At 40.9% G+C, this 19,461-nt stretch overlaps 1 protein-coding gene and 1 long non-coding RNA gene across 8 annotated transcripts in view; one reads left to right on the forward strand and one right to left on the reverse strand.

Annotated features, from left to right (window-relative positions):
• SHLD1 (shieldin complex subunit 1) overlaps positions 1-19,461 on the forward strand; it is a 171,402-nt gene that overhangs the window by 44,186 nt on the left and 107,755 nt on the right. For 2 of the 7 annotated variants that reach the window (XM_070801149.1, XM_070801150.1), the window contains exon 1: positions 10,416-10,521. The exons of 1 other annotated variant lie outside the window; for it this stretch is intronic. The gene's annotated coding sequence lies outside the window, so the exon portion shown is untranslated. Of the gene's footprint in view, positions 1-10,344; positions 10,522-19,461 lie in introns of those variants that run through there. 4 more of the 7 variants (XM_019973367.2, XM_019973368.2, XM_019973369.2 and 1 more) reach the window with 4 other exon arrangements.
• Positions 1,577-10,319, reverse strand: LOC139186514 (uncharacterized). Its single transcript, XR_011570096.1, has 2 exons — positions 10,132-10,319; positions 1,577-1,907 (listed from the first exon to the last, which is right to left on the reverse strand). It is a non-coding gene; the product is annotated as an uncharacterized lncRNA (long non-coding RNA).

Here is a 19,461-nt window from a genome sequence, read left to right on the forward strand (position 1 = left end):
TTTTCCTACATTTTTCTTTTTGCTTAGAACAAAATCTAAAAATAGTTAAATAATCTTTAATATTTGACTTGCAGAGTACCAAATAATTGGGTACAATTAAAAAAAAATAAGAGCTATTTTGCGGAAAGAGATGTATACTTTTTAATTCAACAAACATGTATTTAATGCCTCCTATTTCAAAATCGGAGAAGGCAATGGCAACCCACTTCAGTATTCTTGGCTGGAAAATCCCATGGGTGGACGAACCTGGTAGGCTGCAGTCCATGGGGTCACTAAGAGTCGGACACAACTGAGCAACTTCACTTTCACTTTTCACTTTCATGCATTGGAGAAGGAAATGGCAACCCACTCCAGTGTTCTTGCCTGGAGAATCCCAGGGACGGGGGAGTCTGGTGGGCTGCCATCTATGGGGTTGCACAGAGTTGGACACGACTGAAGCGACTTAGGAGCAGCAGCATTTCAAAATAATTTTGTTAGGAGTTGTAGGGTTTTGGAAGGTAGAAACTTATAGTCTCAGTACTTCCCTGGTGGTCCAGTTACTAAGACTTGGTGCTTCCACTGTAGGGACTGTGGGTTCTATCCCTGGCTGTGGAATTAAGATTCTGCATACTGAGGAGTGTGGCCAAATAATTTTTTTTTTAATTATAGTTTCCATTCACTATCTAGTCATTTATATTTTTTGCTATTTTCTAGACTTTTTCAGGAATAATTTAGAAGAATACCAGGCAGTAAGGAGCAGATTATTTTATATTTTATGGTAAGCACAATTCTCTGTGTGGTCTATTATGTTATCTCCTTATGTCAGAAGGTGTATTGTCAAAGACAATGACAAAATCATTTGGAGACTCAATCAAATGTATGCACCTCAGACTTTATTTTTGGCTGTGCTGGGTCTTCATTATTGCACAAGGACTTTCTCTAGTTGCAGCAACTGGGGGCTACTCTTTAGTTGTGGTGCATGGGCTTCTCATTGCAGTGGCTTCCCTTGTCTTGGAACACAGGTTCTAGACACTCGGGCTTCAGTGGTTGTCGGTCATGGGCTCTAGAGCGTGGGCTCAGTAGTTGTGGTACGTGGGCTCAGTTGTTCCTGGCATTGTGGAATCTTCCCAGACCAGGGACCAAACCTATGTCTCTTTCATTGGCAGGTGGATTCTTATCCACTGAACCACCAGGGAAGTCCTCCATAGACTTTTTTTAATCTTTTGGCCATGCCATGGCAGCATGTGAGATCTTAGCTCCCTGACCACAGATTAAACTCATGCCCCCTGAATTGGCAGGGTGAAGTCTTAACTACTAGATTGCCTGGGAAGTCTCGTCCTCAGACACTTTTGTGGGTCAGCCTTCAGGATAGCCTCAGATGATCCTTGCCTTTAGCAGTCTTCAAACCCTTGTGTAATTCCCCTCCCACAATGAAATCAAGCCATAAGTGATTATGTATTCTAATAGAATACAGTGGAAAGGACAGTCTATGACTTCACAGGCTAGGCCTTTAAAGAGGTGGCAGCTTCCATCTTGGTCTCTTGGATTGTGTCTAGAGTAGGGACCAGCAAATTGGGGTTTATGGGCAAAATCCAGCTTGTAGGCAGTTTTTAAAAATTTTTATTGGTATTAGATCTGGATTCTTTGTGTATATACATACAAATATATGTGGGTGTATATCTTGTTTGTTTGTTTATTTATTTACATCTGTGCTGGGTCTTCGTTGCTTTGAGGGTTACTCTCTAGTCACGCTGCAAGGCCTTCTCATTGTGGTGGCTTCTCTTATCGTGGAATACCGGCTCTAGCTGTGGGATTCAGTAGTTGTGGCTCCCAGGCTCTAGAGCACAGGCTCAATAGTGGTAGAACATGAGCTTAGTTGTTCTGCAGCATGTGGCATCTTCCTGGATCAGGGATCGAACCCATATCTCCTGCAATGGCAAATGGATTCTTTATCACTGAGCCACCAAGGAAGCCCTGCAGGCAGTTTTTTTTTATAAACTGAGCTAAGATTGGTTCTTTGCTATGAGCACATACACACACACAGACACACACACACACACACACACACACACACACACACACAGCTCTGTGGAGAAGTCAGTATGGACACGATTGCATCTAATCACTCCACTGCAACCCACTCCAGTATTCTTGCTTGGAGAATCCCATGGACAGAGGAGCCTGGCGAGCGATGGTCCTCAGAGTCACAGAGTCAGACACAGCTGAAGCAACTTAGAACATGCCAGATAACTGGCCCACGGGAACCCTAAGGGATAATAAGCCTCTGTAGGGGAGGAAGACATTTCCCTCTTTCTTTCTAGGTTCTTTCTTCTGGCTGGTCTAGAATTGAACTGACATGAGACAGAATAACAAGAGGAAACCAAATAAAAGTGAAATAATGTGTACATAGGAGAAACCCAGGAAAATTGAGTAATTCACCAAAACAGCCCAAACTTTCACCTTAAATACCACCCTCAACTAAAGACAAAGAGAGTGTTGAGGTGGGGTGAGTCAGTTATGGAAAGTTACAGGAAAAGCATAGCAAATGAGGGTAAGGTTGTGCAGATTTAAGTCAGTGCCTTCTCTATTGATAAGAGTTTCTAGAGTTAAATATTTCTTTTAAAAGGGTAACTCCTACTTGGTTTTCAGAGTTTTCCCAAGTCTACTGTTTTCTAGAAAATAGCCAGTTTAAAATAATTAATATGCCAGAGACATGTTTTGGAGTGACAAATTCTGCTCCCCTACACCTCTAAGTTTGGGGGTAATTTATTGTTGCAGCAATAGTAATTAGAATATACTATATGTTTTATGAAGTTCCCAAGTAAAATACTTATTCATGTCCTTTAATCATTCTTTGGCAGAATTTAAGCATATACAAATTATTACCATATTGTATATATTGATTTCTAAGCCTTGTAAGTAGTTCCTTATAAGACCTGAGGCATCACATTCACCAGGAATTCCTTGGGATCCAGTGGTTAGGGCATAATGCTTTCACTGACAAGGACCTAGTTTCAATCCCTGGTCAGGTAACTAAGATCCCACAAACTGCACAGTGTGGCGGGAAAAAAAGAAGAAGAAGAAGCCTTGAGGCCTTACATTCCAATAAATGTGTAAGGGTCAAATTATTTCCTTAGTATTCAGAAATGTATCAGTTTCTTCAAGTTGCATTTGTTTTCTGCTGACATGCAAAAGCATTCATTATATCTGGTAAGACCAAGACCCCCTAAAGACAAGTTCCCTTTCCAAGACTATGAGTAATCTATCCACAGCTTTACTCCCTTGATTATTTTCTCTGACCTCAATTCCTTTTGTCCCTTCTGACCTCAGTCCTGTGGCAACTGATCCTAATCAACCAGAGTCAGATGACTAAACTCACTATTGTCACTAACATTATTAATGTACTAAAATTGCTGTAATAGGCATAATCATTAACGTATAAACTCAGGTTGTTTCTCCAGGGCAAAATGAGCTCGTAGATTCCCAAGCTATGGATGACCTGGCCAGAGAATCTTAAATCAGAGACATCCTGACTCCCAAAACTACAATTAAGAAATGTCTCAAAAATGTCACAAGACTATGATTAATATTCATTTCTCTCTTCTTCCCCTTAAAACATTCCCAACTCAGAGACTAAGATGGCGTGGATCTTGCTTTGTGTGTTGCAAATAAACCCTTAATTTGCTGTAAATACTCACTTTCAGAGTTTGGCTTTTTGCTCCACACATGAACCTTAGCTTGGTTATACTGGTATTGCTCAAACCACTAATTTGAGAGAAAAGTGAATTTAGAATTGTTGGCAATCAGCCAGTCAATTACCCTATCAAGCAGTTTTTTTTTTTTTTTTTAATAGTCTTGGAAAGCATTTATTGTTCCCTTTTTAGAGAAGGGAAAATTAAGGCTCACAGAGGTTAATGGCTACAGTCATAGAATTGATGAGTAAGAGAGTTAAGATTGAAGCCTCTCCTGACTGCACATGTAGGTGCCTATGGCTCTAGGCCTTAGGTCAGTCATATCTGTCCACCTCATCATGAAATCACATGTCATTCGTTAAGCTTTCATAGGCTCAAGGTGCCAAAAATTGATGCTTTTTGTTAGTATCATGGAATGGTCAACAAGCAGTGTTTTTAAAGTCTTTACCATTTGCCTATTATTGTGCCAGTATTGATTTTTAGACCTTAAGGTCCAAGTTTATGTTCATTATATAACCTTCCCAAAAAGGTATTGAATGACACGTTGTCCGGTGCTGGGTATTCATTGGAAAATAAAACCCACACCTCTACCTTTATGGATATTCCAATCTAGTCAGGGAATTATCCATCTGATATTCTTTTCTTGGTTATCAACTTACTGCTTAATTATGGCTTTATAACATTGCATGACTGAAAAACAGTAAGATACCTTGCATTTCATCAATTACTTAACCCTTAAAGTAAGGTTTCCTTTCTTCTTTCTCCAGGGCAAGATGAGCTCTAGCTTAAAGCTAAATCCCCAGAAGGAAGAACAATTAGATCAAGGTTCAGAATGACAGGGAGAAATAAGATCATTGCAAATAATATTATTCTACTTTGAAAGACTTTCTGCTGAAAGAGATTTGGCTAAAGTAGCTTAGCTGATGGCAGAAAAATCAACTATGAAATATAAGAGTTTCATCAGACTGTGACATAAATCAATTTACCCAGTCATTATACTGTCAATGGCAAAACAACTTTTTCTTTTGGCCCTTTTGTAATGCGGTAAATTATTTTGCTACCTGTGCAGATTAAAGGTCTCAATTATTAACTATTTTGTTTTGATGATGACTTTGATTAGTTTTCATTTCCTGTGCACTGACCAACTGAAAGTGATAAGAAAGGATGGCCTGAGCCATGCTATGTGGCAAAGAAAGTCACGCCAGACTTCAGAAATTTGCTCCAGGAAATCGCTCCCATTAGAAAGATAAATCTTGAACTTCCCTGGTAGCGCAGTAGATAAAAGAAGACGTCTGCCAATGCAGGGGACATGGGTTTGATCCTTGTCTGGGAACTGAGATCCCACATGCCTTGGAACAACTAAGCCTGTGTGCCACAATTACTGAAGCCCACGTGCCCAGCCCGTGCTCCACCACTGCAATGAGAAGCCTACGCACTGCAACTAGAGAGTAGAGATAAATAAGAGTTAGTTTATAAGCGAACAAACTTGTTTTTCAGGGCAAGAGTGACAGTGACAAGAGGCTCCACATGTTGTTTTACTGATAAAAGGTCAGAGAGAAGTCATGATTTTTAGACTTCTTGGGGGAGGTAAGGGTTGAGTGGGGGTGGCGTGGGGAGGGGAACGGAGGAGACCTGGGAAGAGACTTAGTTATTCCTGGATATAATAGCACTTTCTCGAGCACTTACATGTGAGTCATTAGGCGGGGGTCTGGACAAAAGTATGAAACAGACATGGTAGTATTGTACTTGCCCTCAAGGCACTTATAGTCTAGTGAGCGAAACATGAAGGTAAATGGAGGAAAGTGGGCTTTCTGAGAGGGATAACAAACTCACATTTGACAAGTCAGAGAAGGTTTCCTGAAAGAATTTCCTAATGCTGAACTCAGAAACATCATTGCTTTTGTTCAGTCACTAAGTCATGTCCGACTCTTTGTGACCCCATGGACTGCAGCATGCCAGGTTTGCCTGTCCTTCACTATCTCCTGGAGTTTGCTCAAACTCATGTCCATTGAGTTGGTGATGCCATCCAACCATCTCATCCTCTGTCGCCCCCTTCTCCTTCTGAACTCAGAAGCATGACAGAGACAAAAGGAGAGAAGAGTGTTCCCAAGGAGGAAACTGCATGGATATAAAAAGCTCAGAGGCAGGAGTGGCGTCCATGGAGTCACAAGTCTTCAGGACTTGGAGACTGAAGAACAAGAGAGAGCAAGCATAGCGTATTTAAGGAAAAGAAAATAGTGTATAGGTGGAGGGTTGGGGGATAGTAATGGAAGGTAAGACTTCCCAGGTGGCTGAGTCAGAAAAGAATCCACTTCCCAAGCAGGAGACCGCCTGCAGTGCAAGAGACCTGAGTTCAATCCTGGGTCAAGAAGATTCCCTAGAGAAGGAAATGGCAACCCACTTCTTAGCTGGGAAACCCCATGGACAGAGGAGCTGGCGGGCTACAGTCCATGGAGTCGCAATGAGTTGGACATGACTTAGTGACTAAACCACCACCACCGACAGGAGGTAAGGAACCCTCTAAGTCTGGTTAAGAAGTTTGAGTGTTAGCCTGAAGGGAAGAGAGTGAGGTGATTAAAAGAAAAAACTGGGCTTTTAAAAAGAAAACTCTGGGCTTCCCTAGTCCAGTGGTTAAGAATCTGCCTGCCAATGTGAGGGACACAGGCTTGATCCCTGGTTGGGGAAGATCCCATGTGCCACAGGGCAATGAAGCCCTTTGTGCCACAACTACTGAGCCTAAGTCCCACAACTACTTGCTAGAGCCCACTTGCTAGAGCCCATGATCTGCAACAGCAGAAGCCACTGCAATGAGAAGCCTACACACCACAACTAGAGAATATCCCCTGCTTGCCACAACTAGAGAAAGCCCATGAGCAGCAACAAAGACCCAGCACAGCCAGAAATAAATAGATATTGTTTAAAAAAGAAAAACAAAAATCGGGAGAATTCCCTGGCAGTCCTGTGGTTAGGACTTGTGCTGTGCAGTACAGCCAAAAAGAGAAAAAACAAAAAAAGAAAACAAGCTTCAGGGGAGATGGAAAGCTTTTGTCATACAGGTAGTGGATACTTCTCTGGTGACTCAGATGGTAAAGAACCCGCCTGCAATTCGGGTGATCTGGATTCGATGCCTGGGTTGGGAAAATCCCCCGGAGAAGGGAATGGCTACCCACTCCAGTATTCTTGCCTGGAGAATTCCATGGACAGAGGAGTCTGGTGGGCTAGAGTCCATGGGATCACAAAGAGTAGGACACGACTGATCGACTAATGCTACCACGATACAGGTGAGCTCTACTGAGAAAGTTGCAGTGAAAATGAAGAGAATTAAGATCTAGTCAATAGATCTTTAAGAGAAAGAATCTGCAAGATGCTTTGATTCCTGATGGATATGAAACATGTTGACAAAGAAGGAGAAAAATTTTCTGTCATTGGCAAATGGTTTGACTCACTGAAACAGGAGATTCTGGTGTAGGTGTGTAAGCAGATAGGGCGTGTTTGTGTGTGTGTGTGTTAGTTGCTTAGTTGCGTCCAACTCTTTGCAACCCCATAGACTGTAGCCCACTAGGCCCCTCTGTCCATGGGATTCTCCAAGCAAGAACACTGGAGTGGGTTGCAGTACCCAAACAGGGCTTTCTTAACACAAGAGAAGCCACTTTTAGCCTAAGCCATTTTGTGATCTAAGTCTGGATGAAAGCTTACCCTTGAACAAGCCTCAGAAATTAATGATCTTAAGGGGACAAAAGAATGCAGGAAAAATGATTATTACCAGTCAAGAAAAGTAACAATAACAAAGATAATAAATCTGTTGTAACGACTCTTAGTTCTGTTTCAATGTTAAAAATTAGCCTAAAGCAATTTCTTGAGCTATTTTGCAGAATTTACCCCTCTGCCCCAGCACTCAACCACCAGATCTATTGGAAACTAATGGATGAAGATATTGCTTTTTACTGACCTTCCTGACTTCAATCAATGAAAATTTGGGGGACTTCCTGGTGATCCAGTGGCTAAGACTCCATGCTCCCAATGCAAGGGGCCCAGGTTCCATCTCTGAGCAGGGAACTAGATCCCATATGCTGCAACTAAGACCTGGGGCAGCCAAATAAACAAATAAATATTTTTTTAAAAAAAGCAACTTGGGACCTTCTCCTCAATTCTATGTTGAATTCTCCTCTGCTCAAACCCCTTCATGAATACGCATGTACCCTTAACTTAAAAATTCCTTAATTCTGCTGTTCAGGGAGACACTACTTTGGGAAAGACCCCAGGTGTTCTCCTAACTCACTGAAAGTAATCAATCCTTTCTTCTGATTTTTGGCTTGGTTGTATCTTTTAGTTTGATATCCACCAAGAGACAAATCCAATTTTCGGGTAACAAGAGCAGGTTGTTTGGGAGGTGTTGGAGGCTGAGATAAAGGTATTGGAGAAGATGTTAACTTGAATCTCAGAACAAGACTGGCTTAGAGGTTTGGGAGTCATCTGCACAGGAGAGAAAAGAGGAGATTCAAGAACCCTGAGAGAGGTTCCACTGAAGAGAAAGAGTTTGTAAAGGAGATTCAGATGATTGAGAGAGGAAAGAGGAAAACTGGGAGAAGGTGTTATCAGGGAAACTCAGAGACAAGGACTTTCCAGAGGATGGGAGTGATCAGCAATGTTCAGCGCCATTGAGAACAGGGTGGCAGCATCAGGAAAACTCAGATTGAGGGACAGTCAACAACACAACTGACCAGTACTCTTCAAAAATGTCAACGCCGGGCTTCCCTGGTGATCCAGTGGTTAAGAGTCCACCTTGCAATGTAGAGAACACCAGTTCAATTTCTGGTCTGGGAAGATTCCACACACTGAGGAGCAACTAAGCACTTGGGGCACAACTACTGAGCCTACACTCTAGAGCCAGCAAACTGCAGCTACTGAAGCCAGCATGCTTAGAGCCTGTGCTGTGCAACAGGAGAAGCCACTGCAGTGAGAAGCCTGTGCACTGCAACTAGAGAGTAGCTGATCTCCACTAGATCTCCAACTACAGCAAGTCCACGTGCAGCGATGAAGACCTAGCACGATCAAAATAAATAAATAAATAAATTCCAAGAATACAAAGAAGATGCACAAACATCTGTGTACGGAGAAACAGAGGTTAAAGGAGACTAAAGAGACATGAAAAATGACAATGCAGTTCATGATCCATAATTTCCTTTTGTTATTTTTAAAATAATTTTTAATGGTTGCACAATCAGATAATAAATTTCATTCACTTATATTTGAGTTTCTCATTTCTAAAATGGAGAGGAGGGGAATTAAGGAATTTTTAAGTTAAGGGTACATGCATATTCAGGAAGGGGTTTGAGCATTCCAGGGTTTCTTTAATCACACTCTATCATGCTACTTTGGAAGAGTGGTTTTTATGAGCCATATTACATACAAAAATGTGAAAATCAAAATTGTACACTGATTATCAAAGTACAAAGCTGGAAGTAAAAGTAAAATTACAGTTTCTGTGTTAGATTTGTCTGAATGTGAAGGAAAGTTCACAATTAGTTTTACTTCTAATTGTATCTATAAATTTGCCTTCAAAAGGTCACTACATCAGCCAGCTTACTTGTGGTAAGCTCAAAGTATCTGACAGTGATTAGATAGTGTTATTTAAATTTTTCACAAGTGTAGGACTCCTAATTTACAGGGTTCTGTATGGATGTGAGAGTTGGACTGTGAAGAAGGCTGAGCGCCAAAGAACTGATGCTTTTGAACTGTGGTGTTGGAGAAGACTCTTGAGAGTCCCTTGGACTGCAAGGAGATCCAACCAGTCCATTCTGAAGGAGATCAGCCCTGGGATTTCTTTGGAAGGAATGATGCTAAAGCTGAAACTCCAGTACTTTGGCCACCTCATGTGAAGAGTTGACTCATTGGGAAAGACTCTGATGCTGGCAGGGATTGGGGGCAAGAGGAGAAGGGGACGACAGAGGATGAGATGGCTGGATGGCATCACTGACTCAATGGACATGAGTCTGGGTGAACTCCGGGAGTTGGTGATGGACAGGGAGGCCTGGCGTGCTGCGATTCATGGGGTTGCAAAGAGTCGGACACGACTGAGCGACTGAATTGAACTGAACTGACTTGAATGCAACAGGTTGAAATATTAACATTCTTTTTGTTAATTTCACTACACTTTTTTTTTAACATATACATTCAGGTTTTTAAATATTTAAAACATTTTTCCTATGCCATTTCCTGTCTACCAAGCACACCAGGCTTCCCTGATAGCTCATTTGGTAAAAAACTTGCCTGCATTGCAGAAGACCTCAGTTTGATTCCTGGGTTGGGAAGATCTTCGGGAGAAGGGATAGGCTACCTATTCCAGTATTCTTGGGCTTCCCTTATAGCTCAGCTGGTAAACAATCCCCCCTGCAATGCGGGAAACCGAGTTTGATCCCTGGGTTGGGAGGATCCGCTAGAGAAGGGAAAGGCTACCCACCTCAGTATTCTGGCCTGGAGAATTCCACGGACTGTATAGTCCATGGGGTCGCAAAGAGTCGGACACGACCGAGCGACTTTCACTTTCAAGCACATTGATCAATAAACCTCTAGAAATCGAACAAACTACTCCTTCCAGGAACGCATCATCGACAGGGCCAATGCCCTCAGTCAAGATGCCCGTAATTGCCTTTCCCCTTTCTTCCCTGCCCTAAGTAAAGATGGTTCTGGTGACTTCCTTTCAAACCTCACTTTTCCCATAACAAACGTGGCGCAACCGCTTCCGGTTCCAGACTGCAGCTACTGCCCGGTGGTGAGTGCAACTGGGACCCGGCGACTTTTCTGGGCTAGTTTTCTCTGTGGACTCTTGAAGGCTTTCGATTGAGAGGAGGTAGGGAGGGAGGGGGCTCTCCGCGAGGCATCTCGGGGATTCTCTAGGCAATTAGGACACCGTTCTTTAATAATTGGGAAGTTATGGCCGCTTTCCCTGGCAAGTTCCCAAACCCCTCCTACCCCCACCTTGCACGGCCTCTGCAGCCAACCCTTTGCGGAAGCCCCAGAATTTGCGTGTCTAGATGAGCTTTGGTTCTTTTTTAAAAATAACTTTTCCAAACTATAATTCACGTATTATAAAATTTGCTTATTTAAACTGTAAAGTCTCGTGGTTTTTCGTATACGCCCAGGATTGTGCATCCATCATCACAGTCTAATTTTAGAATATTTTCATCACCTCTAAGAAAAACCCTGTTATCAATTAGCAGTCACTTTCTATTCAGAAGGGCCTCCTTCTGAGGCCCTAGAGTCCTAGGCAATTACTAGTCTACTTTTTGTCTCTATAGGTTTGTTTGCATATTTGATATAAATGCCATCATACAACGTGTGGTCTTTCTTGAGTAGCTTCTTTCACCAAGTATAATGTTTTAAAAGTTTGTTCTTGTGCTAGCATGTATTGGAACTTAATTCCTTTACTGCAGAAAAATATTCCTTATATTCATATGTGTGTGTTCTTGCTAAATTGCTTTAGTGCCACCCTATGTCCCATAACCCTCTAGGCTTCCCTATCAATGGGATTCTGTAGGCAAGTATAGTGGAGTGGTTTGCCATGCCCTTCTCCAGGGGATCTTCCCCACCCAGGGATTGAGTCAGCATCTCTTACATCTCCTGCATTGGTAGGCGGGTTCTTTACCACTAGTTGTTGTCCTTCAGTTGCTCAGTCGTGTCTGACTGTTTGCAACCCCGTGAACCACAGGACGCGAGGCTTGCCTGTCCTTCACCATCTCCCAGAGTTTGCTCAAACTCAAATCCATTGAGTCAGTGATACCTTCCAAACATCTCCTCCTCTGTTCTCCCCTTCTCCTGCCTTCAGTCTTTCCCAGCATCAGGGTCTTTTCTAATGAGTTAGCTGTTTGCATCAGGTGGCCAAAGTATTGGAGCTTCAGCTTCAGCATCAATCCTTCCAATGAATATTCAGGGTTGATTTCCTTTAGGATTGACTGGTTTGATCTCTTTGCAGTCCAAAGAACTCTCAAGAGTCTTCTCCAACACCACAGTTCAAAAGCATCAATGCCTTGGTGCTCAGCCTTCTTTATGGTCCAACTCTCACATCCATACATGACTACCGGAAAAACCATAGCTTTGACTAGATGGACCTTTGCTGACAAAGTAATGTCTCTACTTTTTAATATGCTGTCTAGGTTTGTCATAGCTTTTCTTCCAAGGAAGAATGAAATTTTAATTTCATGGCTGCAGTCATCTTTCACAGTGATTTTGGAGCCCAAGAAAATAAAGTCTGTCACTGTTTCCATTGTTTCCCCATCTGTTTGTCATGAAGTGATGGGACCAGATGCCATGACCTTTTTTTGAATGTTGAGTTTTAAGCCAGCTTTTTCCCTCTCCTCTTTCACCTTCATCAAGAGGCTCTTTAATTCCTCTTTTTTTTTTTTCCTGCCATAAGGCATTTTACCACTAGTGCCCCCTGCATTTTATTCATCCGTTCATCAGTTGATGGATATTTGGATTATTTCCCCCTTTTAGCTCTTATAAATAAAGCTGCTATGAACATCTGTGGGGGCTTCTGAGGTGGCTCATTGGTAAAGAAATTGCCTGTCAATGCAGGCTACTTAAGAGACTCAGGTTTGTTCCCTGGGTAGGGAAGATCCCCTGGAGGAGGAAATAACAACTCATTCCAGTATTCTTGCTCGGAAAGTCCCATGAGTAGAGGAGCCTGGCGGACTATAGTCCGTGGGGTCTCAAGAGTCAAATATGACTAAGCAACTGAGCATGCATGCACACATAAACATCTGTGTACAGTTTGTGCAGACACATGTTTTTATTTCTCTTGAACATATATATTGATACCTAGGAATGGAATTGCCTGATCCAAGTGTAACTCTAACAACTGAGGAACTGCTAAACTGTTTTCCAAAGTACTTGAGTTATTTTACCTTTTTTTGTATATGGAGATCCAGTTGTCTCAGTGTTGAAAAGACTGTTTTTGTCCTGTGGAATTGTCTTGGATGCTGGAGAAAATGAGTTGACCATAAATATAAAATTTTACATCAAAACTCTCAATTTTATTACATTGACCTTTATGACTGTCCTTATTTCAATACTACAGCCTTGATTACTGAAGCTTGTAGTTGGTGGTTTGTTTGTTTGTAGTTGGTTTTGAAATCGAAAAGTATGGATACTATAACTTTGTGTTCTTTGTTTTTAAGATTGTTCGGCTTTATGGACCCCTTGCATTTCCATATGAAGTTTTAAAATAGTTTTGTCAGCATCTGCAAATTTAAAAAAAAGCCAACAGATTTTGTAAGAATTGTATTCATCCATACATCAATTTGGGCAATATTGTCATTTTAAAATAGTAAGTGTTCTATTCTGTGAACATAGAATGTCTTTCCATTCACTTAGATCTTTAGTTTCTTTCAATATTTTAAAATAGTTTTCAGTGTACATGCCTTACATATATTTCATTAAATGTATGGTGGTTTAGTTGCTAAGTTGTGTCCAACTCTTGAGACCTCATGGACTCATGGAGCCCACCAGGCTCCTCTGTCCATGGGATTCTCCAGGCAAGAGTCCTGGAGTGGGTTGCCATTTCCTTCTCCAGGAGTTCTTCCCAACCCAGGAAGAGAACTCAGGTCTCCTGCATTGCAGGCAGAGTCTTTACTGACTGAGCTACAGTATTTTATTCTTTTTATGCTTTTATAAATGAAATTATATTATTATTTTATTTTTATCTTTTTTACAATTTATTTTTGTTTATTTTATTTATCTTTGGCTGCACTGGGTCTTTGTTGCTTTGCGTGGGCTTTTTCTAGTTGCGACGAGTTGGGGCTAGTCTCCAGTTGCAGTGCATGGGCTTCTCGTTGTGGTGACTTCTTTTGTTGTAGAACATGGGCTCTAGAGCACAGGCTAAGTAGTTGTGATGCAAAGGCTTAGTTGCCCCAAGGCATGTGGGATCTTCTTGGACCAGGGGTCAAAGCTGTATCGCTGCATTGGCAGACAAATTCTTAACCACTGGACCACCAGGGAAGTCCTAATTTCATTTTTAGATTGTTTACTGCTAGTGTATATACATACAAATGATTTTTCTGTATTGATCTTTGTATCCTGCAACCTTGATTAACTTGTTTAGTTATTCCACTAGTTTTTTTTTTTTTTTCCACTAGTTTTTTTTAAGTGGATTCATTGGGACTTTCTATACATAAGATCATGCTGCTACTGCTAAGTCACTTCAGTCGTGTCCGACTCTGTGTGACCCCATAGACGACAGCCCACCAGGCTCTGCTGTCCCTGGGATTCTCCAGGCAAGAACACTGGAGTGGGTTGCCATTTCCTTCTCCAATGCATGAAAGTGAAAAGTGTTCTCCAGGCAAGAACACTGGAGTGGGTTGCCATTTCCTTCTCCAATGCATGAAAGTGAAAAGTGAAAGGGAAGTTGCTCAGTCGTGTCCAACTCTTCTCGACCCCATGGACTGCAGCCTACCAGGCTCCTCCGTCCATGGGATTCTCCAGGCAAGAGTACTGGAGTGGGTTGCCGTTGTCTTCTCTGATACATAAGATCATGTCTTCTGCTAATAGAAATAGTTTTACTTTTCTTTGTCCAAGCTGGAAAATTTTTATTTCATTTTCTTGCCTAATTGTGCAGCTCAAACCTTCAGTAGAATGTTGTATAGAAATGACGAAAGCAGTTAATATTGTTGCCAATCTTAACACAAAAGCATTCAGTCTTTCACCATTAAGTTCCATGCTACCTATAGGTTTTTCAAAAATTCCCGTTAGAAAAAAAAAAAAAATGCCCTTTAGGACTTCCCTGGTGGTCCAGTGGCCAGGGGACATGGGTTTGGTCCTTGGTTAGGGGAAGTTGTGCATGCTGCAATGAGTGGCCAGAAAAAAAAATTACTCTTTATCAGATTGAGGACGTTCCCTTCTATTCCTAGCTTATTGAGTGTTTTGATAGCAAGTGGGTATTTGACTTTGTCAAATTATTGTGTGTGTGTGTGTGTCTGTTGTGGTTTTTGTCCTTTATTCTATTATAGTGTATTACATTGATTTGCAGGTGTTAAAGTAACTTTGCATTTCTGGGGTAAGTTCTGCTTGATCACAGAGTATAATCCTTTTTATATGTTGCTAGTTTTGTCTGTATTCATAATATTTGTCTATAGTTTTCTTGTGATGTCTTTGTCTAGTTTTGGTGTTAGGATAATACTGGGCTCATAGAGTAAACTTGGAAGTATTCCCTCCTCTTCCATTTTTTAGAATAGTTATCTACAAGAAGGAAGGATAGGTTCAGTGGGAAGAAACAGGGCTTGTTGGAAAACCTGACAGAAAGAAAGGAGGTTGGGGAACTAGACTAGACATTTCTGAGTGGTAATTAATGTTTCAGAGGAGTAAAGAAGAGGAGAAAGCCTTGGACTGATCCTTGAAGAAGTCCAGTTGGAGATGGAAGATGAACCACAGAGCAGGCAGAGATGGGATGTCAGTCCGATGAGTGGCTTCCTGAAAAGTAAAGAAAGAATGTCAGAAGAAGGAGTTTCTAGAAGTTATGGTGGAGAGACTGAGTTGGTGGAGATGAGGAAATGAGCCAATTCTAGACTCCTGAGAAGTCTGTGGAAGTGAGAGGAGATTGGCTGTAAGGAAGGCAGTTGTCAAAGGTTTTCTTTTTGCTTTACTTTCTTGACAACTTTTCGTATTGATATAATTATACCCTTTCAGAAAATTGCAAGACTAGTACAAGGAACTCTCAAATAACATTTTCCAGATTCACCAATTGTCTACACTTGCCCCATTTACTTTATCATTCTCTCTCTTATACATGTACATATATCTGGAAGTTCTCAGTTCATATATTGTTGAAGCCTAGCTTGAAGGATTTTGAGCATTACCTTGCTAGCATGCAAAATGAATGTAATTGTGGGTAGTTTGAACATTCTTTGGCATTGTTCTTCTTTGGGATTGGAATGAAAGCTGACTTTTCCAGTCCTGTGGCCACTGCTGAGTTTTCCAAATTTGCTGGCATATTGGGTACAACACTTTAACAACATAATCTTTTAGGATTTTAAACAGCTCAGCTTGAATTTCAACACTTCCACTAACTTTGTTCATATTAATGCTTCTTAAAGCCCACTTGCCTTCACACTCCAGGATATCTGACTCTAGGTGAGTGACCACACCATTGTGGTTATCCAGGCCATTAAGATCTTTTTTGTATAGTTCTGTGTATTCTTGCCACCTCTTCTAAATACCTCCTGCTTCTGTTAGGTCCTTGCCATTTCTGTCCTTTATTTTGCCCATCTTTGCATGAAATGTTCCCTTGGTATCTCTTATTTTCTTGAAGAGATCACTAGTGTTTTCCATTCTGTTGCTTTCCTCTGTTTCTTTGCATTGTTCACTTAAGAAGGCTTTCTTATCTCTCCTTGCTATTCTTTGGAACTCTGCATTCAGATGGGTATATCTTTTCTTTTATCCTTTGCCTTTTTACTTTCTCTTCTCTTCTTAGCTATTTGTAAGGCTGTTGAGAGTCCCTTGGATAGGGGAGATCAAGCAGTCAATCCTAAAGGAAAAGGAGATCAAGCAAGGAGATCAAGCAAAGAGATCAAGCAAAGAGATCAAGCTAGTCAATCCTAAAGGAAAAGCAACCCTGAATATTCATTGGAAGGACTGATGCTGAAGCTGAAGCTCCAATACTTTGGCCTCCTGATGCGAAGAGCTGATTCATTGGAAAAGACTCTGATTCTGGGAAAGATTGAGGGCAGAAGGAGAAGAGGGCAACAGAGGATGAGATGCTTGGATGGCATTATGGACTCAACGGACATGAGTTTGCAAACTTATGGAGCAAACTCCAGGAGTTGGTGATGGACAGGGAAGCCTGGCATGCTGCAGTCCATGGGGTCACAAAGAGTCAGACATGTCTGACTGACTGAACAACAACAAAAATATATATGAATATGTTGCAGACATCATGTTTCTCTAAAACTAAAACATTTGGGTACCATTCCAAAGAATAAGGACATTCTTTTATATACCAGTTTTTATTGAAAATGAGAGTGATTTAAAAAGTGTAAGTGAAGATCCAGTGAAACAGAAGCCAGAGAAGGGATTATCATCACTTAAGGCTTCTGGAAAGGTCCAGAGAGTTGAATCTAAAACCCAGGTATAGTTGTTGGCCTTTGCCACATAAGGGATAGCTTGGCTCAAATGGTAAAGAATCTGTCTGCAATTTAGGAGACCCAGGTTCCATCCCTAGGTCAGGAAGATTCCCTGGAGAAGGGAATGGCAACCTGCTCTAGTATTCTTGCCTGGAAAAATTCCATGGACAGAAGAGCCTTGCAAGTCCATGGGGTTGCAAAGAGTTGGACATGACTGAACACAGATACGGGAGCCTTTATTATGTTTTGATGGAAATGAAGTTCCTCTGCTGGATTCTATTTCCTTGTCAGTTGGGTAGTAAGATGATCTATTGAAATGAAGAGGAAGTTGTTAGAGTGATGGGGACGGTCATTGAAGAAGAGTAGAGAAAACATAAGGACTTCCCTGGTGGCTCAGACGGTAAAGCATCTGTCTAAAATGAAGGAGATCCATGTTCGATCCCTGGGTTGGGAATATACCCTGGAGAAGGATATGGCAACCCACTCCAGTACTATTGCCTGGAAAATCCCGTGGATGGAGGAGCCTGATAGACTACAGGCCATGGGGTCGCAAAGAGTCGGACATGACTGAGCGACTTCACTCACTCACTCAGAGAAAACTGAAAGTGTTGAGGGACTTTCTTTTGGTCCAGTGGCTAAGGTTCTGTGCTAACAATGCACAGGGCCTGGGTTTGATTGCTGGTCAGGAAACTAGATTCCACATGCAGCAACTAAAACCTGGGGCATCCAAATAAGTAAATATTTTTAAAAAGCAGGGGACTGAGAGGAAGTTATGAGATAAACATCTCGGGATTTATTTGGCCAGACAGCCCATTATATGTGGGTACTCAGATAGTTAGAGTGAGTCAGTCTGCCCTCACCTGTTTGATGACTCTCATGTCCAGTAGGTAGATAGTTGAGGAAAAGACAGGATGGGCAGAGTGGGGAAGATCAGGGTATTAATAAGATTGTGGACCATAAAATATACTGGTAAAGAAGCAAGATGGCTGCAGAATGGGAAATAGAGGGGCAAATGGGCTGGTGATAGTCTGGGAAGAGAGGAGCTTATGATTTGTTTTTTAATTATTACTATTTTTATTTCTTGGAGCTAGCCATTATTGAATGCAGAGACTATACCAAGTATTTTATGTGCATACATTTTGTATAATTCTTATGACAACCATTTTTATAGATGAGGAAACTGAGGTTAAGTGACTTGCCCAGGATGACAGCTAAAATGTGAGGTCTGTCTCTCCAACTCCAGAGCTCCTGCATATCTTCGGGCATTTCTGAAATCTTCCTAGCTGTGTTCCCTGCTTCATGTTTACTCTCCTCTGACAGAGCGAGCCTTTGAAAATGCAAACTGATTATATCTTAAGCATCCCCTCAGAAGCTTTCATTATTATCAATTTTTAAATGGAAATATGTATAAAAATAAGGTGAATTGACAGAGTAATAGAGGGTTGGATAGCTGTATCTGAAAAAAAGAATCATAGTAAAATGTTAATTGTGAAATCTAGGCAAAGACCATGTGTGACAAGCCCACAGCTAAGATCAGGAACAAGACAATGATGGCTACACTTGCCACTTCTATTCAACATAGGATTGGAAGTTATAGCCAGAGCAATTAGGCAAGAAAAGAAGTGAAAGGCATCTCAATTGGAAAAGAAGTAAAACTGTCACTGTTTGCAAATGACATGATATTATGAATGGAAAACCTAAAACCTCTGTCAACAAACTATTGGAACTAATACATTCAGCAAAGTTGTGAGATATAAAATCAACACAAAAAAATCTGTTACATAGTGAACTATTGAAAAGAGAAATTAAGACTACAATCCCATTTACAGTTGCATCAAAAAGAATAAAATACCTTGAAATAAATTTTCTTCTTAAAATTTTTTTGTTTTTACCTAGGAATAAATTTAACCAAGAAAATGAAAGCTCTGTATAGTAAAAACTACAAGATATTAATGAAAGAAATTAAAGAAGACACAAATACATGGAAAGATTCTGTGCTCATGGATTGAAAGAATTAATATTAAAATGTCCATGCTACCCCAAACCATATGCATATTCAGTGCAATATCTATCAAAATCCCAATGACATTTTTCACAGTAATAAAACAACAACAACAAAATACTAAAATTTGTGGAACTATGAAAGATGCTGAATAGCCATAGCAATCTTGAGAATGAAGCTTCAGGTATCATGCTCTCTGATTTATATTACAAAGCTATAATAATTAAAACAGTATGGTATTGGCATACACACATAAATCAGTAGAACAGAATAGAGAGTTCAGAAATAAGCCTATACATAGATGATCAGTTAGTTTATGATAAAGGAGACAAACATATTCAATGGGGAAAGGATAGTCTTTTCAATATATGGTGCTGGGAGAATTGGCAGCCACATGCAAAAGAATGAAACTGGACGACTATACGCAAAAATTAACTCAAATGGATTAAAGACTTGAATTTAAGACCTAAAAAAGTAAAATTCCTATACCGTATAGGTCTTGGCAGTGATTTTTTTAATCCAAAACCAAAACCAACTGAGCTATCAGGGAAGCCACATGTGAATACATTATATAATACATATAAAGCTTTTTTGGATTCTACATATAAGAGAGATCATAAAGTATTTGTCTTTCTCTGACTCATTTCATTTATTATGCCCTCTAGGTCCATTCACA

Source organism: Bos indicus, chromosome 13, assembly GCF_029378745.1.
Source record: "Bos indicus isolate NIAB-ARS_2022 breed Sahiwal x Tharparkar chromosome 13, NIAB-ARS_B.indTharparkar_mat_pri_1.0, whole genome shotgun sequence".
Taxonomy (NCBI): Eukaryota; Metazoa; Chordata; class Mammalia; order Artiodactyla; family Bovidae; genus Bos; species Bos indicus.